We start from the raw sequence: 26,419 nt of genomic DNA, 5'->3' as shown, positions 1-26,419 counted from the left end.
GATAAAAATTTAGAAAGCTAAAATGCTAAAATGCCTGGGAAAATAAAAAGGTCTTCACCTGGCGCCGAAAGGAGTACAATGTAGGCGCCAGGCGAACCTCACTAGGGAGCTCATTCCAGAGCCGGGGTGCCACAACAGAAAAAGCCCTCCTCCTAGTAGCCACCCGCCTCACTTCCTTTGGCAGGGGCTCATGGAGAAGGGCCGCTGATGATGATCTTAAGGTCCGGGCAGGCACATATGGGAGGAGGCGATCCTTCAGGTAACCTGGCCCCAAGCCGTTAAGGGCTTTGAATGTTAATACCAGCACTTTGAATCGGGCCCGGAAATGGACTGGCAGCCAGTGCAGCTGGAAAAGTCCTGGCGTAATATGAGCTCGCAGGCCAGTCCCTGTTAACAATCTTGCTGCCTTATTTTGGACCAGCTGAAGTTTCCGGACCGTTTTCAAAGGCAGCCCCACATATAACGCATTGCAGTAATCCAGACGAGAAGTTATCAGAGCATGGATAACTGTAGCTAGGCTATCTCTGTCCAGATAAGGGCGTAGTTGGTATACCAGCCTAAGCTGATAGAAAGTGCTCCGTGCCACTGAGTTCACCTGTGCCTCAAGTGACAGTTCTGGATCCAAGAGCACCCCCAAACTACGAACCTGATCCTTTAGGGGGAGTGCAACCCCCTCTAGAACAGGTTGAATATCACCTAGCCGGGCAGACGAACCACCCACTAACAGTACCTCCGTCTTGTCTGGATTGAGTTTCAGTTTATTAGCCCTCATCCAGTCCATTACCATGCCCAGGCAGTGGTTCAGAACAGCCACTGCCTCACCTGGTTTTGATGAGAAAGAGAGGTAGAGCTGGGTGTCATCTGCATATCCTCAGCTCAGGTGTATACCAAGGAGCTGGCTGGGCTCTGCTCAGAGGGAGAGGGCGCTTGGGCGCGATTGTGTCAACCGCCCGAGTCATCTCTGCATTCCACAGAGCAACCTGGGCTTCGACAGGAGCACCAGCCATACCAGCAGGAAAATCCCCCAGAGCCCTCTGGAATCCATCGGAATCCATTAATCTCCAGGGGCGGACCATTTTAATAGGTCCCCCACCCTTGCAGAGGGGAAAGGCTGCCAGAATTTGCAGAAAGGCCGCCAGAAATTTGCAGAAATGCACATTTTTGCGCGCACACAAATATGCGCGTTTTTGTGATCGCCATTTTATTTCTCCAAAAATGGCAACCGCAAAGCTTGACAAAACCACTGGGGTGAGTGCAGGGCATTCACCACGCACGAGCAGGGGGCAAGCAGGGGCAGGGGCTCAGTGAGTGGAGCTTGGGGGTATGGGCAGGGGTGGTTCCACCGGATTCCCAGACCCACTCGGGCACCCACAACAACCCTAGCTGGACTACACATCTACCAAAGTTTATGGCTCTAACTTCAGTAGAAATTCCCACCAAATGCCTCTGAGTGAGTGAGTGAGTGAGTTAAGCGAGTGAGTTAAGCGAGTGAGTTAAGCTCTCTCTCTCTCTCTCTCTCTTCCTTTCTTTATGTTTATGTTTATTATTATTTTTACTGCCCTGAGCCTGAGGGTCCAGCTAGGGTTATGCTGGCATTTCCTGCAGAGTTATCTGGCCTTGAGATGGGGTAGGAAGCTTGTACTGCTGTGTGCCACATTAATTAAATGTAATAATACCTGGAAATCAAATATATACTGTAGCAGAGCATAACCTGAAGATTTTCAGCTCCTGTACAATTTCACTACTGATCTATGGCTATGAAAGCTGGAGGTCACGTGGAGCTGTGGCACATTTCTCCAGGAAATGAATCAAGACAAGCGAGAGAAAATGAATCAAAGAGAAGAGGATGAATTCCAAACACTGTGTTCTCCCAAGGGGCTGAAAATGAGAATGTTACTCTTGAACCATAAAGGTTTTGTGCACTTCTTTTCTAATTTATCTCTCGCTGCTCTTATTCCATGCCACAAAGGAGCACCTGCAACTGTGCCTTGATGGACACGGGAAACACAAGCCAAAATACCTCCAGTCGTACTGTTCTCTGTGTAATTAATTGAAACAAAATCAGCCATGGTTGGGTGGGTCTTCATCGTTATCTCATTATTATTGAAGAGATTGATCCTTATACTCTCTGCCAGATTTTGCTGAAAGTCCTTTCTGACCCATTGTGTGACATCTTTCCGATTCGTATCACTTGCATGGACAGGCAGCAGAAAATTAGGCCCAGTTCAAATGTCATTACAAATGAACTGGTTTAAGGTATGTAGCCCGGATTAATCTAGGGATGTACAAAAGTCACTTACCTTTTCGATGGGGTGATTCATGGTGGGGGGGAGGTGCTCCGCACCTCCCCCCGAAATCCTAATCTGGCTGGCTCCGCTCCGTGGAGATTCCGGCCAGGACCGCCCACAGCCGGACATCCGGCCGCTGGGCAGCCTGCAGAAAAAAAAAACAGCATACGGAAATGGCAGCAGCTATGGCAGCTGCCATTTGCGTTCCCTTTTTTTCGCTGTTTTAGCCTACATAAATATTTACGTAAGCTATTACGGTGGAAAAAAGGGGAACGCAAATAGCATAGTGGGTGCTATTTGCATTCCTTTTTTTCCCCCACCGTTTTAGCCTACGTACGTTCCCCTTCTTTTTGCCGTAATAGCTTACGTAAACATTTACGTAGGTTAAAACAGCAAAAAAAAGGGAACGCAAATGACGGCGGCCGTAGCCGCCGCCATTTGCGTACGCTGTGGGTTTTTTTTAGCTTGCCGTGATAGGCTATGTAAAAACTTACATAGCCTATCACGGCCTCTGCAGGGAAGCAAATGGCGTCCCTGCATTAGCTGTGATAGGCTACGTAATTATTTACATAGCCTATCACAGCTATGATGAGGAAGCGAATGGAGGCTGCAGCGCGGCCGCCATTCTCAAGTCAGCATGGACGGCAGCAGGTAAGTGCTCCATTTCGCAGGCCTTTCATGGGGGGTGGGGGCTTCATTCTGCCACAGATTTCGGGGGGGCGAATGCACTGGCATTCGGCCTCATCGAGATCCATGGCAGAATTCTCTGACATCCCTAGATTAATCTCAAGCAGCATGCTGCTCCTCCTCTAATTAAAAGTGCAACGTGCACCCATGCCTCATTTCAAGGCTCCTTAAAGGCAACCAACTTCATAGTATGTTTATGATCACTCAGTTTAGGGCAAATCAATAGATCTAAATCAGTTAGTAATTACAGTAGGGAGTTTTATATATACAGATCGCCATGCAGCATTGCAGATTGTGTTAGGAGGTAGTGAACATGGCCTTTTGCGATGGAAAATAAATGTAAAAAAAAAAAAGCAATCTATGTCTATTGTTAGAAAGCAATCAGAGTGACATGCAATTCTACAGCTTAGGAAAAGAGATAGTACAGCTTAGAAAAAACAGTGATCTTTTCTTATGAACTGAATGGCATGGATCGGGTGGGTAGCGGCTCAGGTAACAGCAGGCTAAGGCATAAAACAATGATCTGTGGTAATAAGAAGAACTGACAAAAAAGCAAGATGATGCTGAAGACAACAAAGAACACCAAGGCTCCTCAAATGCAGGCTCTCGTTATTTTCTCACACGTCAAATAGTTGAGGTCATAATTCAAGGTCAGCATTTTAATTTTAAAGTGGTGACATTTCCCAAACTTCTGTTTCAGCTCAAGCCAATGTCACCCATTTCCTGAGTTTCATCAGGGAATTCGGTGGTGCCAGGGTGAGACAGTCTTGGGAAGTGTGAGCACCTTCACTTCTAGTTGTATTTGGAAGGGCTGGTGTTAAACATTGTGCTCTTGTTATGTTTTAGTGATATTTTGAATTATTTTGATCAGATACTGGGAAATCTCTCCCAACCTGAACCTACCTGGACACTACAACCAACATCAGAGGCCTTTCTCCAAGTGCCTCATCCGAGGGAGGCTTGGAAGGTGGCAAGAAGGGAGAGGGCCTTCTCAGTGGTGGCCCCTTGATTGTGGAATGCTCTCTCCGCTGAGGTTCACCTGGCACCAACACTGTCATCTTTTCGGGGTCAGGTTAAGACTATCCTCTACTCCTAGGTGTTTGATGGCATATGATGGGGCATTTATGCCTGTAGTTTCTATCAGGTTCATTATCTTCTTAAAACACTTTTAACTATTTAAATTGTTTTAAATACTGTAGAGATTTTATAATATGTTTTTATTATCTGGTATTGTGGTGTGTATTTTTGTAAGCCACCCAGAGAGCTTCAGCTACTGGGTGGTATAGAGATGATGATGATGATGATGATGATAATTTTCAAGTCCAGCTTAGAGTCCACCAGTGCCATCTCCAAGATCATAGAATCATAGAATCATAGAATAGGAGGGCTGGAAGGGGCCTACAAGAGTATCACGTCCAGCCCCCTGCTCAATGCAGGAATCCAAGTCAGAGCAGCCCCAACAGATGACTGTCCAGCCTCATCTTGAGTGCCTCCAGTGCGGGAGAGACCACTACTTCCCTAGGTAATTGGTCCCATTGTCGTATTGCTCTAACAGTCAGGAAGTTTTTCCTGATGCTCAGACAGAATCTGGCTTCCTGTAACTTGAGCCAATTTTGTCACAAAATTGGGTGGGATAGCTAATACTTTGGAAGACAGAAACAAAATTCAAAGCGATCTGGATAGACTGGAGCGCTAGGCAGAAAACAACAAAATGACATTTAATAGAGATAAATGCCAAGTTCTGCACCTAGGAAAAAGAAAACAAAGGCACAGTTACAAGATGGGGGATACGTGGCCCAACAACTCTACACGCGAGAAGGAGCTTGGAATTGTTGTCAATCACAAGCTGAATATGAGGCAACAATGTGATGTGGCTGCAACAAAGGCAAATGCTATTTTGGGCTGCATTAATAGAAGCATAGCTTCCAAATCCCAGGAAGTACTAGTTCCCCTCTACTCTGCACTGGTTAGGCCTCATCTGGAGTACTGTGTCCAGTTCTGGGCATCACACTTTAAGAAGGATGCAGACAAACAGGAGAGGGTTCAGAGGAGGGCAACAAAGATGATCAGGGGACTGGAAACAAAGCCCTATGATGAGAGACTGAAAGAACTGGGCATGCTTAGCCTTAAGAAGAGAAGACTGAGGGGAGATATGATAGCACTCTTCAAGTACTTGAAAGGCTGTCACAGAGAAGAAGGCCAGGATCTCTTCTTGATCATCCCAGAGTGCAGGACACGGAATAATGGGCTCAAGTGACAGGCAGCCAGATTCCTGACTGTTAGAGCAATACGACAATGGAACCAATGACCTAGGGAGGTGGTGGGCTCTCCCACACTGGAGGCCTTCAAGACGAGGCTGGACAGCCATCTGTCAGGGATGCTCTGACTTGGATTCCTGCATTGAGCAGGGGGTTGGACTCGATGGCCTTGTAGGCCCCTTCCAGCCCTACTATTCTATGATTCTATGATTCTATTACTTCTTGTCCTGCATTCTGGGATGATCAAAAAGAAATCCTGGCCTTCCTGTGTAACAACTTTTTTTTTTTTAAGTCAGCCGTGATAGGCTACGTAAACATTTACGTAGCCTATCACGGCTGACAGCAGGGACGCAAACGGCGGCGGCTACGGCCGCTGCCATTTCGTCCCAGCAGGAGACGAGGTTTCGTGACCGGAGGGATGGGGCGCCTCCCCCCGGCCAGAATTTCAGCAGGGAGGGACAGGGTGCCTCCCCCCCAGCCAGAATTTCAGCAGGGAGGGACGGGGTGCCTCCCCCCTGACCAGAATTTTGGGGGGAGGGATGGAGCGCCTCCCCCCCACCGTGAAGCAAACATCGGGATCAGGTAAGGGACTTTCGTCCATCCCTACGACTGGTGGTTGGGGAAAGGAGGTGGAGCATGGCCATCTGGGAGAGCTTCAGCTATTGGGCAGTATAGAAATGAAATAAAATAAATAAATAAACTGAGTCCCCAGGTGGGCTGGATTTGATCCCTGTGCTTGAGGTTGTTTACCCTTGGTTTAAAATATTGGTCGGTGTCAGAGCACTTCAGATGCAACACAGCCATGCCGTCTTTGGCTCCTGGCTGTGCCTTAGTTCTCCCCGAGGAAGCTGTGTCTGGGCTGTACTATTTTGGACTCCAGATGGGGGCTTCTTATGACTTCATGTTCCTCCATGCAAAACAATTCCCTCCACCAGATCACTTGCTCCTGCCTCATAGCTTCTTCAAGTGATGTACGTGCATGAGTTCAACATCCCATCAGTTTGCACATTGAAATAAATATTAGCATTCCCCCTTCCCAGCCCTGGCTTCAGAGTCTATTTTTATTTGTCTTCCCTTTTTCACCTTCAACTTCGCTGAATTAATCCCCTTCCAAACCACCACTCTGTTCCCCCCCCCCCGCCCTCAGTAACACAGCTGCAGTTAGCAGTGAAATTTCCATGGAAACATCAGGGATGGTGTGGATGGAGGTGAAGGCTACATCTCTCCTGTGAGATAAAAGGTTACATAGTTCATGTCTCCCCTGAACAGCTTGATCCAAGCCTTCTAACACTCAACAGCAGGCTGTCTTTTAAGCTGCATCAGGCATGTATGCCCATCCATAAAACATGTGTGGGGTTGGTTGGGGAGGGGGAAGATTAAAGAAGGTGATTTTTTAAATTTATTTTTTAAGTAGACCAAAACATTGCTGGAAGCCATTTCAATCCATGATAGAAAAGAAAACAAACAACAACAACAACAACAAAAACACAACCCGTAGCAACTGTTTATTTTGTAGGTAAACAGTTGTAAGGTTTTGCATTTATTGTGAAGAACCAAAAGGGCACAGAGAAGTGAACAGGTTTTGGGAGGGGGGGGGGTGAAGCCATCCAGAACTGGTCCCAGAAGGTGGGATGAAGTCACAGGCTTTGGCAAATTGCCTGAAGTGAAGCAAGTCTGCATCTGATCAATATGTGGATGGGAGCCCATGAAGGAACCCTGTCTGCATTGTGTTGCACTGAATCATGAAAGAAAGCATGATATAGGGATTTAAAGTAAATATTCAAACTAATCAGAACTCATCATCAGGGAGGATGGTAAACAAACAGCAGATAATGTATTTATTATTTATGTATTAAGTAATTACATTTTTATACCATCCAATAGACGGAACCCAATAGCCGAAGCAGAGTAGACAGACAAGAGACTTAATGCAGACTTGCCGAAAACATTGGCAAAGTTCATATCTTGTTCATGTATGTTGAATTATGTCATGAGAATTATGAATCCCGCTGTCCATTAGGGATGTACAGATTTTGTTAAGTCAATTCTGTCTGTGTTTTGCAAACAGTCAGGCAACTTTTGTTTCATCGCCTGTTCATTGACAGAATCAGATTTTTTAATGCATGTATGATAATTTCTTTCCAATTGCACTGATACACATTAGTGCTAATTCACACTTTCACTAATGCACATTAGCGCTATGCACACTTGTGCAAGTCCGAATTAGCGCTGCTGCAGATTAGCACAAGTGCACATTCGCGCAAGTGCAAATTTGCACAACTTGGCCATAGCCAGTCCAGTGCGTAATCCACCGGTCGGATTCATAGAAATCCAAACTCATTCGAATCAGTTGCGGATCTCTCTGACCATACTACTCTCAGTTCCATTTCCTTTGAGCTCTCTCTGTGCCTCCAAATATCATACTGAAGCAAGCACTAAAGGGTGCCAGGTGGTGCTGATTCACTTCCAGTTGGGTATGTTGTCCATACCGAACATGTGTAGGACTCAGACTACCTAAAATGGTAGTGACATCATGGAAAACTGATTTGATCATCTGCAGATGCCTGTCTTGAGCATCTCCAAGATGGCAACAGTGCTGGTGATTACTGATGCCACCCACCACCTCTAAACCGCTCAGTATTGCCACTAAACATGCCAAGAAATATTCAAAATCAAGGGGTCACTTGATTCTTCCATTTATCCTCTCCTACCCAAAAGCACACTGCCAACACAAGTGATGAAAGAGGTCCTGATAGCCTGTAGTTTCATAGGAAATCTTTACTTCACCCTCTTCCTACATTTTAGACAGAACAACGATGTAACTTCCTGTGTGGCTGAAAGCAAATGTTAGTGATTTATCCTCTTTTCATGGACTAACCAGCCACATCAGCCCATACCAAACAATGCAAGATCCCCCAAATATATTGAGAGGAGACTGCTTTCACCAACATAGAGCAATACAACAATGGAACCAATTACCTAGGGAGGTAGTGGGCTCTCCCACACTGGAGGCATTCAAGATGAAGCTGGACAGGCATCTATTGGGGATGTTCTGACTTGGATTCCTGCATTGATCAGGGGGTTGGGCTAGGCCCCTTCCAACCCTACTATTCTATGATTCTATGCTTCTATGAACATCATACGTATATCCCTTCCTTCCTTGCAATAACACTCTCTGAGGAAGGGCTCTGTTAACTTGATCATTTTACTGTCTTTGATTTGTGGTGTTTATTGTAAGGGGGCTCAGGTGTTTACTACCTAATAATTTTGCCACGTTGTGAAATGAGTGATCAGGTATTTTGTGATACACGGTGACTCCTGTTTTATTTCCCAATAAAAAGCAGTGAATGGAACTACAAAACTTCATTGCTGGCCATGTCTCTGGGGTTCAGCTTACTACAGTCTCATCATGTGTGGACCTCTGTCTTCAGTACATTCGTTTGTGTAAGAATACATATGAAGAAGGATGCTGGTAGACAGTGGAATTTCCCATAGGGCATAAGAATACAAGAACAGCCCTGCTGGAGTAGAGTGAGATCCAACTCATCATACGTTCTATAGATGCTCCCAAACAGAGTCTTCTCCCATTGTTTCTCCCTAGCATCCAACTTTCAGAGATATACTGTCTCAGCACATAGAAGTTCCATTTTTTGAACATAGTTAAAAGCCATTGACAGAATTTTCTGCCATGAATTTGTCTAATGCTTTTTTAAAAAGCCATTTCAAATCTATGTATTTAAGTACTTATTACATTTCTAAATTACAACTCCATGGATGCCTATTCAGGAGTAAGACCCATTGAACTCAGTAAGCTAACTTTTGAGAAAACATGCATAGGATGGGCTGCCAGTGAGTGGACATCACCACATCCTATGAGCATGAATTCCATAAGTGAATTATGACTTGTGTAATGAAGTATTTCCTTTAGTCAGCCCTGAACCTATCACCAATCCAGACCACTGGTGTAGAGCTTAGCTGAAACTGGCTCTCTAAATTTGCTGCTCCTTTTGTTGGATGGAAGGGGTTTTGGCAGGGAGGTGGGGGGGAGGCAATTCCACAATTTTTCAGGGTGGTTATGTAAGAAGTTCGGGAGCTTACCATTTTTATTGTCTTTAATTCGCCACTGCGGAGACAAAGGCAGAAGGAGGAAGAGCAAAAGGCCAAAAGGTGGAGACAAACAACCAAATTACCAAAATACCAGCATTTTTTTTACTTTAAAGGACTTACTGCCAGTAACTAAGCTTTAGGACAGGCATCTAAACCTCTTAAAATGGGGGAAAATTATGCATAAGCTGGGAAACGCCCAGGGGTGGGGCCAGAGGAAGGTCACATGCTCATTGGGGGAAATATGGTGAGCTGGTTTGAGGCCCCAGGAAGGCCCCACTTGATTGTATTTAAATTGCCACTGTGGAGGCAAAGGCAAAAAGAGGCAGGACCAAAGGGTAAAGGGTGGAGACCAACAACCAAAATACCAGCACATTCGGCACCCCTGCCCTAAGGGAACTTTCAACTGGCAGCTGCTATTTTTATTATAGTCTCTCAGTCTGTTTGCACATGGGCTGCACATGAGGGTGCACCCCAAGAAACAGCTCTTGGGAGGTGGGTTTAGAAAATGATCTGAGTCCTACCTGGAAAGGACTTGGGTAATGTACTTGTTAATCCAAGGAAAGTGGGAGAGAGCTTCCCATCTCTAACAGATACAAGCAGATGTGTGTAGGCAGGGCTCCACATAAGTGGGAATCCTGTTTTGTTTTGCTTTGTTTTTTCTGAACTCATGAATGAATGGAGGCCTACAACAGGCACATGTTGTACATGCCTTTCAACACATGAATATAAGAACATAAGCAACACCCTACTGGATCAGACCAAGGGTCCATCTAGTCTAGCATTCTGTTCACACAATGGCCAACCAACTGCCCATGGGAAACCCACAAGCAGAACCTGAGTGCAAGAGCATCCTCTTGCCCATGTTCCCCAGAAACTAGGGGTGTACAGATTGTACTCACCCTCATCCACCCATGGGTCCACGGGGGGGGGGGAGGCGATCCAGTCCTCCCCCCGGAATCCTCCCCGGATGGCTCCACTCCACGGCGAGTCCACAGAGCCGCCAGCTGGCTCCGGTCGCTGCAGGACTTCCATTTGCGTCCCTGCCTTTTGCATCCCTGCCTTTTGCCATGATAGGCTACGTAAATCTTTACATAGCCTATTATGGCAAAAGGCAGGGACGCAAATGGCGTCCGCTATGCCGGATGCCATTTGCGTCCAAAGACAGGCAGCAGTGGCCAGCAGTAACCAGCAGTGGACGGACAGTGGCAGGTAGGATCCGGTTGGTGCAGATTCCCCCGGGTAGCGGAGGTGAGTCTTTCATTCCGCCGCAGACTCCAGAGGGCCGGATTCTTTGGCCTCATTGGAGTCTGTGGCAGAATTCCCCGCCATCCCTACCAGAAACTGGTGTACATAGGAATACTGCCTCTGATACTGGAAGTAGCACAGAGCCATCAGAACTAGTAGCCATCGATAGGAATGTCAGAGAAATCCACAATGGAATCAAATGAGTTTGGATTTCTATGAATCTGACCTTCAGATTCTGCAGTGGACTGGCTTGTCCTGAGTTGCACGGAGTATGTGGACTTGCAAACTGGTTTCTTTACTTTCCAGAATTTTATGCAAATTTAGTTGTAGAAAAATACGTAAAATCAAAAAAAGACTGACCAAAAATGTACATTTTCCCTATAGGCTAAAGCATGAAAATGTGCATTTTGGGGGTATTTGCACATTTTGGGAGGATTTGGCATTTCTGTAAGTGCAAATTTGGGCAAATTCAGGAAACTGAAAAAAATATAATTCAGTCAACAAGCGGATGATGGAACGAAAGGCACCTGGCAATCTGTGAAATGAAGACTTTCACTTTACACACACACACACACATCCTTTCACATATACACACACATATATATTCACTCATGTGGTTCTCTCCTCCTTTCAGTCTGAAATGGCTCAGCCCAGACATAGGACAGCCATCTCAGTGAGAAACAGAACTCAGGATGCATATGGGAGCTGGCTTGTTTCTTGACAGCTGAGATCACCATGGCACCAAGTTAACTACCATTTCTAGTGTGCCACCGCAAGTACACTCCCTACATTCTTCCATATAAGTCAGGGGTTGCCATTCCATCATAAAGGGGAAGGAAAACATAGCATTTGTGGATAGTGGTGAAAGGCAAAGCTGACCATTTCCTGGATGGAAGGTAGCCCAGCCCTCACAGGGATGCTCCAGTGAGATGTACTATTCACCCACCACCATCTACCACTCCACTGCCCAGACTTCATTGCAGCAAAGTTCCTCTGCATCCTTTTCCATTCATCATGGAATGAATCTGGCTTTCTAAACTCCTTGATGCTTTGCAGGTTGTTTGCAAGCAGTAAGGTGTGAGGAAGAACTCCTGGACCCATCTTTGGCTTTGGGGCTCATGAAGACCTCGTCAACAATGCTGGCTGGGGAATGCTGAGAGTTGTAAGACTTTCTGCTGTCGAAACATGCATAGAATTGTACTCTAAATGTTCTTGAACACTACTCCAGGTTAAAACAATTTGAAAGACATAAGATCTAATCTTGCATCCTAGGTATGTTAACTTGGAACGTTGCTTTGAAGCTGCATTCTCGACTACAAAGTGAAGAACGCAAACAATTGAGAAGGGTCCTTGTGTTTAGTTAAAGATGCCTTTCCCCCTCCTACTTTTCCCCTCTTTATTCCCTCCTTAAAGAGCATATCAACTGTCAGCCCTACTTACTTAGAAACCCTAAACCCCAAGAGGTCCTCCTTACATGAGTAAATTAATTATTTAGTGAGTGATGGATTGCATGACACAGAAGTAGCTAAAATGCCCTAAGGAGGTGATCAAAGCATAAGATCTGAGATTCCAGCTTGGCATGAGGAGATGAGGAAAAAAAATAGGCCAGTCATTTCGTAGTTCTTAGAAATGAAATGAAGAATTTAGCATTACATTCCCTTGGTGACAGATCCTAGCCCAAGCAGCATTTGCTCATATAGATTTGTCTTTATAAAAGAACCATCGGGTCCAAGTGGGACTTGAGAGTTATCGGATTCCCCTGTTTTCTGGTGCAGGAGGTTTTGAAGCCTAACTCATCATCAGTGCTTAAGGCAGCAATTTAGAGAGGCTGCTTCAAATATTATATATTTTAGCACCAAACGAGTTATGACTGGGAGTCAGGAGCTGCTGGGGCTCCTAGGACCAGGAACTTTCAGTTTTGTGTGGAGCTGCCCCATGTGACGTGCTATCAGAACTGCAGCTCGGAATATCGCCCCAGCAGTGAAGTATTCTCAGGCTCTGGACTGGCCACACTCACCAAGGCTGGCCATTGCACCTACTGGACAGGAAGGGCTATACAAGTGTTCCTGTTTGGGTTGGGACCTTGCTTGAGCAACGAAGTCTTTCTGGTTCTAGTGTGTTTCTGTGCATTTTTTGGCTCTGGCTCAACCCACCTCTTGAGAAATGCCTATGGCTCAGCCTTGACTCAGAGGTAGTTGCATTTTGATATGTCTTCCTGGTTATGTATAAAATGAAGAGAGTCACATTTGTACATGAAAAAAGGGGTTTGCTGGTGGGAGCAATTGAAGCCTAGCCTCCTCCCCCACCTCACCTGAAGAAAAACCCTGCTAAATCTTTCTACCCCAGCATCCTCCTTCCCCCCATGGTCATTTAGATGCCTCCCACAAGCCCATAAACAGGCCATGAAGGCATACTGCCTCTGAATATGGAGGTCCCATTTAGCCCTCATGATTAACAGCTGTTGAGAGATCTATCCATCCTTGCCACATTTCAGGCACTTTTCTTCCAATACCAAGAGTGAACTGGCTGGAGAGAGAAAAAATCCTGGAGTGATGGAGTACATCAAGGAAAGGCCAGAGGCAGGTAAGGGTCAGCTCCCCTCATTTGCATGTACCTTTTGTTGTAAAAAGAAAAGAAAAGAAAGAAGAGACCCCCCCTTCCTTGTTTTATACATTAATAGATCACACACCTGAAGAACCAGATGTGACTGGTGCTCTCACATTTAGTTTGGCCCTTTGGAGTACACTTAAAAGTATGAAGTTTAAAAATCTTGGTGACAAACTCAAGTTTGGCTCCACATAATGTGTGGAATTCTGAATGCATACTAGATTTTGTAAGCTTAGTTTCTAGATATAGGAAGCTGTGCCCCTTCCTCATCCCTTCTCCAAATTTAGAGTGTAAGGGAGAGGCTAGACGGCCATAGGATATCTGGTTTTCCGGGAACCGACCTTCCCCCCCCCCGCCCTTCTCCACTGTCTTGCAAGCAGCGTGGAACAGCCCTGTGCTCCGCACTCACAAGAGGAGTACAGAGCAGCCAAAATGGGGCATGTTGGGGTTGTTCCTGGGCGGGGTGGTGGTGGAAATGCTGGTACGGCACATCCTATGTGTCATCCAGTAGCCTCCTTATTTATTTATTTATCTATTTATTGCATTTATATCCCGCTTTTTTTCCTCTTGCAAGGAACCCAAGGCGGCTTACATTATCCTCCTGTCCGTTTTATCCTCACAACAACAACCCTGTGAGGTAGGTTGGGCTGAGAGACTGTGACTGGCCCAAAGTCACCCAGTGAGCTTTCATGGCCAAGTGGGGACTAGAACCTGGATCTCCCAGTTCCCAGTCTGTCACTCTCACCACTACACTACACTGGCTCTCCTCCCCTGCTCCGCCCTCTAGCTGAAATTGCAGGGCAGGAGAAGCACGGAGGGAATGATCCCCTCTGTGCTTCTCCTGCCCTGGATTGGATAGGTGGTTTCCTCTGAGTTCAGGGGTGGCCGCCTATCTGCACAGGATTGCACCGTAAGTTCCTTAGGAAATAGACCTGATGCTTGCTTATGTTACTCAGTAAAGCCCCACAGCGAAGAGAAAACTCCCTGGAAAAGACCCTGATGCTGGGAAAGATTGAAGGCAAAGGAGAAGGGGACAGCAGAGGATGAGATGGCTAGATAGCATCACCGATGCAATGAATATGAACTTGAGCACACTCCGGGAGAGAGCGCAGGACAGGAAGGCCTGGCGTGCTATGGTCCATGGGGTCACGAAGAGTCAGACATGACTGAACGACTGAACAACAACAAAGCCCCACATGTATGAATATATTGTTGTTGTTGTTGTCATTAAAATCATCATCATCATTTGATGATGACACAGTGTGTACTCAGTTTGCTACTTGTCTCTCTGCTCATCTTTGGAGCACAACCACTGAAACTGTTAAGTCTCCATGGGTCAAACATCCATCTATTGCAAATGCAAGTAGAATTTCACTTCCCACACCATCCCCTGTTGTCCAGATTTGGAATCTCATGTGGAATTGTTAGTTGGGGTGCAATCAAAACAAGAACTTTTTTTTTCATGATTACCATTAGAGGCAGTTACATCCAGCTCCATAAATCGGAAGCTGAAGCTTTGAGCATATCATTATTTATCGCCTCTTTGAGTTGCATCTGTTTTCAAATTTCAGCTATCAGAGCTGTGACTTGACTTGGAAATTACAAAGAATTTCAGATCACAGGGGTGAATATGTAGATTTTTTTTTAAGTCTCATTTTGAAGCAGGAATAAGAATGTGTCTCTTTGAACAACATGTTCAGAAATAGCAAGGAGGGAAGAACACATGAAGCTGACTTTAGTACAGTCGAGCCAACTATTCATCTTGCCCAATATTTTCTACTCTAAGAGGCAGAAGGTCCCTGGGGTCTCAGGTAGATGTTTTTCCCACCAAGCAAGCCAATCGTTTTCACTGGAGATGCCAAGGATTTAGGTTGGGACCTTCTGGGTGCAAAGTATGTGCTCTCCCATTGAGCTATGGCCCCTCTCCCCTGCAGATAGGAGAAAGCTATTCAGTTTGCATTTTAACGCAAGCTTACTAAATTCACATTCCCCAAACCCATTCATGAGTCACAATGCACGTATATATTGATATTTGAACCTTACTTAATTCTGTGGTGCAATTTGCAAATAAAAAAAATGCAAGCAGAAATGTTTGTATAAGGGGAAAATGCTCACAAAAAGGTGTATCTTCCAGAAAAAAAAAATGCACACAACGATGCATTATTATAGAACAAGCCACAAAAAGGCTCATCTTTGGAAGCGCATACAAAAATGCATTCATGTTTAGAAATGTGCACAAAAATACATACATATTTTCTTGCAGACTTTTAACAAAATAAAAAAAAACTGGGTTGGAACATTCAGGAAAAGCAAAATTTGGTAGATATCTCAGTTCTGGTCCATACAGTCATCCAGGAGGTGCAGATCCATTTGTATCAGAATTCAGAAATATTATATTCCTCAGGAGTCCTTTCCCTAGTTTTATCATCATGACGAGAATAAAGAATAGCTCACAGGAATTAAGACAGCTCAGATGAGATCTCCAAGAAGGAGGACCTTGCCAAATATGTGAAAATATCACTGCAATGTAAACGTTCCAGTCTGCAATATTTTTAGTTCAAGTGGCAGGAGCACTTTCATACCATTCCCAATTCGTCTTCTGGTAAGTACAGCTGGATTGACTTGTCTAAAAATGGATTTAAGCTCCTGCCTCCCAGTCAGGATTTTGAAGTCAAGTTCACATGTTATCCTGATGGAATGTTTCCATGATAGGTCACCCACTTGCTTTGTGGAAAGCAGAGAATGCCTTCATTAACAGAGAAAAGGTTCCTTGATATAGTTATGATTGACCTGAATCACCTGGGCAGCCTTTCTTACAAAGAAAGAATCGGGTAGCCATATTATATGATTTCCTGATTAAACTGTGCTACCCAGACAATGTATGAGCCATGCATTGAGTTGTCTTGTCAGTCTCCTGAGCTGTTGGCTATATCAGTTCAAGTAGATGGCACATTCAGCTGTTTGGAACTTTGTAGCCATAAGAATGCTGAAAGCAGGTAACATACACCTAGCCCAGTGCAGCCTCTTCAGACTGACAGCATCTCTTCAGTGTCTCAGGCACAGAACATGTTTTCCATGATCTACTACCTAATCCTCTTAACAGAAGACATCAGAATCTGGGACCTTCTATATGTAGTCCACAGGCATTACCACTATCGCCCTCCTTTGGGGAAACTTGATGTTCCATCAGTTCTCCATGTTAGCTGTGTCTGCTGTTGGCAATCAGTTTAAGGACGGGGACTTGTTAGACTTCCAGGAATTGTATTGGATCCAACATTGTGCAAGCAGACATCTACTGGTACAATGAGACTTCCCTTTCCTCTCCACCCCCATAGCTCCCTTCCCAACATGCCCCAAATCTGCTCCAGATGATTTCCCCAACCCTCTGTAGTGGATTGGGGGAGCACACAGGGGCTGCAAGGGAGTCCAGGTGAAACATTCCTGCCACAGGGCCACTCAAGTTGCCCCAGGTCTACTGTAGCTGAGGGATCTGCTGAGAGATTGAACTCCTCCTCTGAAGAGGTCTTCCCTGAGCTTGGGACTCTCAGGAGCCTCACAAGGCGGGGGGGGGGGGAGGGAGAGATCCGTTCCACTAGTAGTTTCCATTATTTTAGCAGACGGCCACTGTTGCATCCAACTGATTGTGTGGACCATGCTTCATGGTAGGCTGTAACAAAGTAGCGTGGCTTTAGAGTGAACCAAACTGATGCCATCTTGGTGAGAGAATAGTAAGCTTCAACGCTGGCAAGATAGGAAAGCACAGACAAAGATATAAGCCTCGGTAGCAATGTCACATAAGTTAGACTCGATTGGACATCATCAGATTTTAATCAAACTTGAAAATTGCGTATGCCCCAAAGGAAATGGAGGGGTAGGGATGGATGGACCCAGGGAGGATCGCCGGACCTGCTTGGCAAGGCTCCCTGCTCACCCCGCCCACCCACCGAGCCACCGATGGGCATCCACCGATGCTGGAGAAATTCAAGATGGACTAAAATGAGCTCAGATTTCTAGGAATCCGACCTGCGGAATCTGCTGCGGAGCGCCCCCCTCAGGCTGCACGGAGTCCGTAGACTTTTGGATGCTTTATTTTTTAACTTTCCTGAAATTTACGCATATAAATTTGTAGAAAATTTATTTATTTATTTACAATATTTATATACCGCTCCTCATCAGAAGATTTCAGAGCGGTGAACAACATAAGAATAAAACAATGGTTAAAAGAGTTTAAAAAGTTAAAACATTTTTAAAAAGACAAATCCCAATGAAGTGGAATTCAACAACCCACAGCTGGTCATGCAAGGAAGGCCTCTTGAAAGAACAACGTCTTCAGGAGGTGCCGGAAAGAACACAATGTTGGCGCCTGCCTGACCTCTAAAGGCAGGGAATTCCATAGGAAGGGGGCCACCACACTGAAGGCTCTTCTCCTGGTGGACTCCAACCGGGCCATAGGTCCATGTGGAACCACCAGGAACATGCCCTCTGATGACCTCAGTGACCGGGTAGGTTGGTAGGGAAGGAGGCGCTCTCTCAGGTATCCTGGTCCCAAGTTGTTTAGGGCTTTGTACATTAGTACTAATACCTTAAACCTGGCCCAGTAGCGAATAGGCAGCCAGTGCAGTTCCCTCAGCAAAGGAGTTACATGCTGAAAAGGGACAGCTCCCGACAACAGCCGAGCTGCTGCATTCTACACTAGCTCCAGCTTCCGGACCAGCCTTAAGGGCAGCCCCACATAAAGCGCATTGCTGTAATCCAGACTTGAGGTTACTAATGCCTGTACCACCGTGGTCAAGCTATCCCTGTCCAGGAGAGGCCGTAGCTGGTGAACCAGCCAAAGCTGGTAAAAGGCACTCCGAGCTGCCGCAACCACTTGGGCCTCCAAAAACAACTAAGTTTCTGCTAAGGAAATGTTAAATGGAATGGGGGACAATGTGCTGAATGTTACGTACTGAGGAAAATTATGTAAATACGTACGTAAAAGCTTACGTAATTATTTGCATATTTTTCCGCATGACAAAAAAAAAAAAAATGCATCTGTTTGTGAGGGGACAATGGAACAAAAGGCACCTGAGAATCCATGAAACACAGACGCAGCAGATTTTTGACAGTCCATACATCCCTAGTGTTGCATAAATGGGCCCTTTACAGCTGCCAATTATGCAACATTACATACCCGGAACCCGAGCCACCATTCTTGCGCACAGTGGTGGTCCTCTAGGAGGACGGGCAGCTGCTGGTTGCTCGCTGAGCCGCAGGGCACATGCTGAGCAGGCCTGTGAGCACCCATGGTTTGGTGAGGGGGGCCTGGGAGGGGGGGCGAGGGGGAGTCTGTCAGACTCCACACACCCAGACAATACCCAAGAATGCTAAACTGCACACAACTGCAATACACGAGCATGAATTATATAATGTTAGAATATAAGGGGACAAAAACAGTGTGTATACAGAAAGGACCCCAGGCCAGGAGTAACAGCACAGTACAAAGGCACAGAATTATTTTCAAAAAGTGTAAATGAAACTGGCCAAATATTACACGGACTACAGTACTTAATTGCAGCTGGAAGAAATGGGCTTTGGAGGTTGCAGCCTTCTGTTTTTTCAGGAATCCGGATGTACTCCTGTTTCACCGCTGGCTTCCTCAGAAGTAAAAACCACACAAACTGAAAATGAAGACATCACACATTCCTTTCACTACCATGCGCACTGTAAATAATAGAATCATATAAATGGGCCCTTTACAGCTGCCAATTATGCAGCATTACCTACCCTGAAGAGCCAGAGCTGTCGCTGTTGCGGGCAGTGGTAGCCCGCTAAGAGGATGGGGCAGCTGCTGGGTGCTCTCCAAGCCACGGGGCACTCGCTGAGCAGGTCTGTAAGTGCCCCACGGTTTGGCAAGCTGGGTCTGGGAGGGTGGACGAGAGGGAGTCTGTCGGATTCTACACACACGCGCACAGGCTCTCTCAACATCCCTCGTTAATTTCCCCCAAATCAACTTGTGCATTTAAAATTCTTTTCTGTAATTAATAAAACATGCCAAGTGGTGTTATCCTGGGTGTTATCCTACCATTGTGTGTGTGTGTGTGTGTGTGTGTGTGTGTGTGTGTCCATAGGTAGGGAGGTCTCTTCTTAGCCATAGGTGCTCTATGACCAGTATCTAAAGGTCTCTGTTGGGTTGCATGAATGTGTATCTGTGGGAACATGGACAAGAATATCCATGTGTCTGCAGAAGAGGGAGGACATTTGGTAACAGGACCATTTTATTAGTGGCTTCAGCAAAAAGCTGAATAGGAAGGGCAGAAGGCTGAGACCCAATTTGGCTCAGGGGTCTGAAGTTTGCACCTTTCCTTTAAACATCTAGCCACCAAGGAAAGTAGGATGTGGTGGGGTGGGGGTAGAGAAGGAAGACATTTCTTGGTCCACAATTTCCCTGGAATGTCGCGTTGCTAATTAGCTTGCAAAAGCTGTCACCCTGGTCGATAGCCTTTGCTCTGCTGAAGACAGCGTTATTGTCTGATTCATGTTTTGACTCATCCCCTTGTCCTGTTACGTTAATCGTCTGCTGTTGATGGCCATTTAACTAAATGCGTCTAGGGAAATAGGGTGAATAACAGTAATGGGAGAGACAAGGATTATGGTCATTATACCCATAAAGAACATAAGGGGTTTTTCATGTGTTTCAGAGAGATGATCCTGCTCTTGCCTTTAAAGGTCAGAAAGAAAACCTGACCTCTATACCACTTCCAGTCTCAGCAGTGTAAATTACAAGGGAATAAAATATTGCCCAGTTGTGCAACTGCTGTAGTGTTATTATTGTTCCATTACCTGAGTGCTGGCGGAAAGCGCCGTAAAAGGGAAGAGGAGGATGAAAGGGAAACAATCAGCTTGCTTCAAATGATACTTTAACTGTTTCAAATCTTTATTGCAAACCTTTTTTTTTTTTCTTGGATGGCTTTTTTGTTGCTTAGATCAGATCTATTTAGGAGCTGGCAGTGCAAGTCTCTTTACGTCAAGGGAACAAAAGGTCAATCCTCTGAGTTATGGTTTCAGAGTATATGGTCCCTGCAGATGAGACCTGAAACTAGAACAACATATGAACTGGAACACAAAGTATAACTACGCTCCGGCATGCATATTGATTCAGGAATCCCTTTTCCTCACCCATGGAAAAGGAGGTGTACCAGCAAGCACAGATGGATGCATATTTTATTTATTTATTTATTTATTTATTTATTTATTTATTTCATCTCTATATCGCCCAATAGCCAAAGCTCTCTGAAGAGCCATATGTGTGGGTCAGGGTCCAGTCTCTGAAACCAAGAGGTGAGGGATGGGTTGATTGTGTGGGAAATAGAGATGGGGGAGAATTTCTTTCAGTTGGCGTTTTGATAAGATCTTATTGACTTCACACTTCTCAAATCAATGCGAACTGGAACATAGTTCTCTTCTGTGTTGCGGTTTGCATATTGTTCCACATTCCACTCCTTAGAATTGTGCCATGCAATTCTCCAAAGAGAAAATGGAGACAAACATGCATATAGACTCGACGGCCTTGTAGGCCCCTTCCAACCCTACGATTCTATGATTCTATGATATAGTACAGAAAGTCATCCACAAATTGTGTATATTACGAGAGCGGGGGTGGGTAAGCCCACACAAAATACCATTATATTACAATAGAGCAGGGGTCCACAACCTTTTTGGACCTGTAGGAACATTTGAGAATTTGAGAAAGTGCTGTGGGCACCACCACAAAATGCCTCCCATGGAGGATGTGGCTAGTCACATAATGGCTGCTGTGGGGGCTTGGGTAGTCAAAAGTGAGCTAAAGAGAGGTGTGTGTGTGTGTGTGTGTCTGTTGGGTGGGGGAGAGTTAGTGAGGCTGGGAGGGAAGGGGAAATAGCAAGGCAAAGGGATAGAGAAAGACAAGGGTAGAAGCTAGGAGTGGGAGAAACAGTGAACTAAAGAGGTAGGGGGAAATAAATAACAAGGCTAGAGGCTGGGAGGGAGGGGAAAACAGTAAGGCAAAGGGGTAGAGGAGAGGAAAAGAGCATGACTAGAGGCTAGAAAGGGAGAGGAAGAAGACTGCCTGAACATTTTCTAAGGTTTTTCTTCAAACCATTTTTTGAAGGGGGCATGGAGGGGAGAGCTTTGTGGGTGCCATTAGAGGTCAGCACCCATGGGCGTACATTGGGGACCTCTGCAATATACTACATAATAGGAGTGTGCACCAAAGACCAGTTTTGGTTTGGATCTCTCTTCGGAATATAAATCAGTTGTTGTTGTTGTTGTTGTTGTTATATTTATATCCTGCCTTTTTCCTCATACTGGGACTCAAGGCAGCTTTACAACATTAAAACTTGTACAGTCGAAACCTATAAATAGAAGTATACAAAAGTTAAAAATACAATTAAACCATCAATAATATTAACATTGTATAAAATATTAAAATGTTAAAAGACAAGAAATATTCAGCTTGGGCTACTTTGAAGATTACTCACTTCACCTCAGGACCAAATCAGAGCCTTGCTTTGGGAAATCCAAAGCTTCTCCTCTCCCCTTTGATGAAGAAATCAACCGATGGCTATAACGTTTTTACTGTTTGACATAATTGGATGAATGTTACAGGTATAGTAGCCTCTTCTGATTAGGTGAAACCCGCCAGTTGCCATACAAATAATTGCAGAGGATTTTATGCAAGCAGCCTTTACATTTCCTTTTCAAAAATGGGGACTTCTTGTAGCTTTTTAATATTTTGCAAAATTCAATGACATTTGCAGGCATAGTGACCCCTTCTGAGGGGGTGAAACCTTACAAATAACAGACAGATGGGTGCAGGGATTTTTCTGCAATGGCAGCCTTTACCATTTGGAGCGTGTGCATGTTAAAAATGGATTCATTTTGCTCCCTGCAGTTTTGTGGCCAATTTGTATGAAAATAGTACACATTGTAGAAGTATCCCTCGGTATGTAACCTGCAAAATTTCAGACAGATAGGTGCCAAGGCATTTATGCAAGGGAAGATGTGGAGCTAAGGACTCTCTCTCTCTCTCTCTCTCTCTCTCTCTTTCTCTGTGTGTGTGTTTCTCTTCCTATTACAGATATCTCCATTGCTTTGCTGCCTCCCAGGCTGCCTGCACTTCCTGATCTGAAAATCTGATCTGAAAAGCCGTTTGGGAGGAATCACCTCATGGCACCTTCTCCTGGGTTTTAATTGAAGTGTGGGAAGCTAAGGAGGCTACAGGCTGCCAAAGAGATGATTGTATAATGAAAGTAAGGATACTCTCAAACACTCCTTGGCCACCTCATAAGTAAAGTAAGTGCATGAACTCTAAACTTCTAAACTTCTCAATCCATGAGAACTTCTCCAAACTTTTCTTCTCCTTTGATTATTATTTTTTTCTGAAAGCAATTTCTTTTCTATCAAATTGAATGAGAATGGTCGAAAAAAAAAAGTGGGATAAATTTTTGGCACTGCAATAGTTTTAGGAAAGAATTTGTTGGAATAAGGAAAAGTAATAGGTAGTATGTTTGTTGACACAAGCCAAAAAGTCTTTGCTTTAAAGTTTGTTCTCCTGAGAGACAGAACTAGCAAAGAGGTGAGCACAGAACAGACTCAAAAATTTTTGATATATTACTTCAGTGCCCACCCCCTCTAAAACCACTGTGATTGGACAGCTCTAGTAATATAATTCCCTGTGATTACAAACTTGAACTGTCAGTCACAAAACTATACCCACTCCTCTCTCTCCCCTCCCTGGAGTTTTCCTTATATAGGATAAATTTATCAGTTTCCACAGACTCACTCACCATGTCTCCAAAAAATGGATTCCCAAGTAGGGATAGGTGAGAATTTTGTTTCAGTTCAGTTTTGATAAGAATTGACCAAAATTTGCAAAGTTCTCCATATTCCGGAGAAACGAAACTGGATATTATTTATCTTATTTTATTTTAAAGAATTAATATGGGAGAAACCAAAATCAACAGATTTTTCCATCAGGCCCAGGGCTTTGAGTGCTTTACTCTTAAACCCCTGGCTTTGGAGGACATCCACTTTTCTTTGGGCAAGTCCCCAATCTCTCCAAAGTGGCCTGCTTTGGTTTGGGATTCATCTGAAGTGAATGCACACCCCTTCCACATCTGCAGCCCCTGTGTGACAATGTGTTTTTGTACCAAGCCTATTGAGAGGCTGTGATAATAAGAAGCTCAACGACCACCTATCTCCTGTCCAAGTACATTACAAAAGCCTATACCCCATGACACCTGCTGGGAGCTCCAACAGTGCCCACAAGATTCTCTGCTCCCTGTTCCTTCAAAAAGATTTTTTTTAACTAAAAAAAACCTTGAAAATGTTAGGGCATCAGGTTTTCCTTTCTGTTCCTCAACCTGCTCAGCTGTTCAGTTCTTTATCTCCCTTCCTAGCCACTACCCTTGCTCTTTCTCTCCCACTCCCTCCTTTATCTTGCTGTTTCTCTCCACTCCTAGCCTCTAGTCTTGCTGTTTCTCTCCACTCCACCTCTTTACTTCACTGTTCCTCCCCCCTCCCAGTCTCTAGCCTCTCTCTTCCTCTCCCCTCTACCCCTTTGCCTTGTTATCTCCCCTTCCCTCACAGCCTCTAGATTCACTATCCCCCCCTCACACACACACACACACACACACACACACTTCTTTTGACTAGCCAGGCCTCCACAACAGCCATCATGTGATTAGCCACATCCATGGCAGCTATTTTGTGGTGGTGCCCACAACATTTTCTCAAATTCCCAAATGTACCCACAGGTCCAAAAATGTTGGGGACTCCTGGCCTATACCATGTGTTGTTAGTCATCCTTGGCTTCACAATATACTAACTTTTGAAGGCCCTGGTATCTTTTTTTTTTCCAAGTACCACTTGACCATTTTTAAGACAGTAATATGGTACAAGTTACACAAACCTGCAAAAACCCCTTTAAGCAATAGTCCTCTGGGTGTTTGCGATACCAGAAATGCCCTAAAACCCTCTAGGAAAAAGACCTCCCAAATAATTTGGCTTGTCAAGCCTATGTACACGTGATCCCTAGTTGCATGTGAGTAGGGATCTCAGAGAACTCCTCCATGGATCTCAGTGAGGCCGAATGCCAGTGCATTTGGCCCCCTGAAATCCATGGCAGAATGAAGCCCCCCGCCCCACCACCCCGCGAAAAGTGCACAAAACGGAGCACTTCCTTCATGCCGTTCGCACTGCTTTGCGATTGGCGGCCGCATCTGCGGCCACCATTCGTTTCCCCATTTAGGCCATGATAGGCTACATAAATACTTACATAGCCTATCATGGCTAATGCAGGGACACCATTTGCGTCCCTGCGGAGGCCGTGATTAGGGATGTCAGAGAATTCCGCCACGGATCTCGGTAAGGCCGAATGCCAGTACATTCGGCCCCCCGAAATCTGTGGCGGAACGGCCTGCCACCCCCCTGCCCCCCTGCAGATCCCCCCCGGGATGAGACTTACCTGGGGCGGATCTTCCGGGTGGCGGCGGCGGCAGCTCCGGCGGCGGCAGCGGTGGCTCTGGCTCCGGTGGCGGCGGCGGCTCTGGCTCCGGCAGCAGCAGCGGCCGGTCTTCTGACTGGCTGCCACCACCACCATTTCCAGGCTTGTGGGGGAAAAAAAAGAGATTTACGTAGCCTATCATGGTTGCGGGTGGGTTAAAAAAAATGCGTATGCAAATGGCGGAGGCTATGGTCGCTGCCATTTGCATTCCTTCTTTTTGGCCGTCTTAATCTACGTAAATATTTACGTAGACTATGACGGCGAAAATCAAGGGGAACATAAATAGTGCAGCAGGCGCTATTTGCATCCCTTTTTCATTCACCGTTTTAGCCTACGTAAATCTTTACATAGGCTAAATCAGGGAATCAAAAGGGGACGCAAATGGCGCCCACTACGCTATTTGCATTCCCCTTGATTTTTGTCATCATAGTCTACGTAAATATTTACGTAGATTAAGACGGTAAAAAGAAGGAACGCAAATGGCGGCGGCCATAGCCGCCACCATTTGCGTAGGCGTTGTTTTTTTGTTTTGTTTTTTTACCCAGAGCCCTCCGTGGCCGGAAATCCAGCTGCGGACAGCTCTGGCCTGGTCGGGCCGGGCCGGGCCTGGCCAGCTGCTCCGTGGAGCTGCCATGGAGCACAGCTGGCCATTCGAGGATTCCAGGGGGGAGGAACGGAGCGCCTTCCCCCCCAGCCAGGTTTCCGGGGGTAGGGACGGAACGCCTCCCCCCCCACCATCAACATAATCTGTGAAAGGTAACTCACTTTCGTACATCCCTAGCCGTGATAGGCTAGGTAAATATTTACGTAGCCTATCATGGCAAAAAAAAGGGAACACAAATGGTGGCTGCTGTAGCCACCACCATTTGTGTTCCTGTTTTTTTGCTGTGATAGGCTCCGTAAACATTTGCATAGCCTATCACGGTAAAAAAATGGGCATAAATGGTGTAGCGGCTGCCATTTGCGCCCCTGTCTTTCGCCGTGATAAGCTACATAAATATTTACATAGCCTATCACGGCCAAAAAATGAATGCAAATGGCAGCCGTCATAGCTGCCGCCATTTGCGTCCGCAGGCTCTACACGCCTGCGAATGCACCCAGCTAGCGGCTCCACAGAGTTACCGTGGAGCAGAGATGGCTGGGTTAGGATTTTGGGGGGAGGTGCAGAGCACCTCCCCCCCACACCGCAAATCACCCCTGCGAAAAGATAAGTGACTTTTGTACATCCCTACATGTGAGTAGTCATGGATTGAAAAACCAAAGACAGAGAACTAATTAAGTAGCAGAGTTAAATTACACGTTAAAGGAGATCAGAGTTGATGTGGAACTTAAACTGAAAAGGAAGAAGCTGTGTCTAAACTGGCAAAAGAATAAAAAAGGAGAAACATGCCAGATGCTTTTGGTAAATGTGCTCCACTGCCTGGTGCAAACTCCATTCGAAGTTTGGCCCAGCTTAAAAGCTCAGGATCTGGCTGAGACCAGATAAGACCAACATTTGCATTTCAAGTCTCAGCCCATTTGAAGACTTGTATCATCTCTGCTAGAAGCATTATTAAATTAAGTGATTCCTGATTGCTGTTGAGGTTTTCTCTTTTCAGTTGCTGGGGAACATGGCTGGGAGAGTCCTGTTGCACTCATGCCTTGCTTGTGGCTTTCCTGTGGGCAGCTGGTTGGCTAGATGGACATTTGGTCTGATCCAGCAG

The sequence above is a fragment of the Heloderma suspectum genome, chromosome 2 (genome assembly GCF_057233095.1).
Source record: "Heloderma suspectum isolate Gila_16-S chromosome 2, 16-S_ref, whole genome shotgun sequence".
In the NCBI taxonomy this organism is placed as follows: Eukaryota; Metazoa; Chordata; class Lepidosauria; order Squamata; family Helodermatidae; genus Heloderma; species Heloderma suspectum.
Note: the sequence above shows the minus strand (reverse complement) of the source record.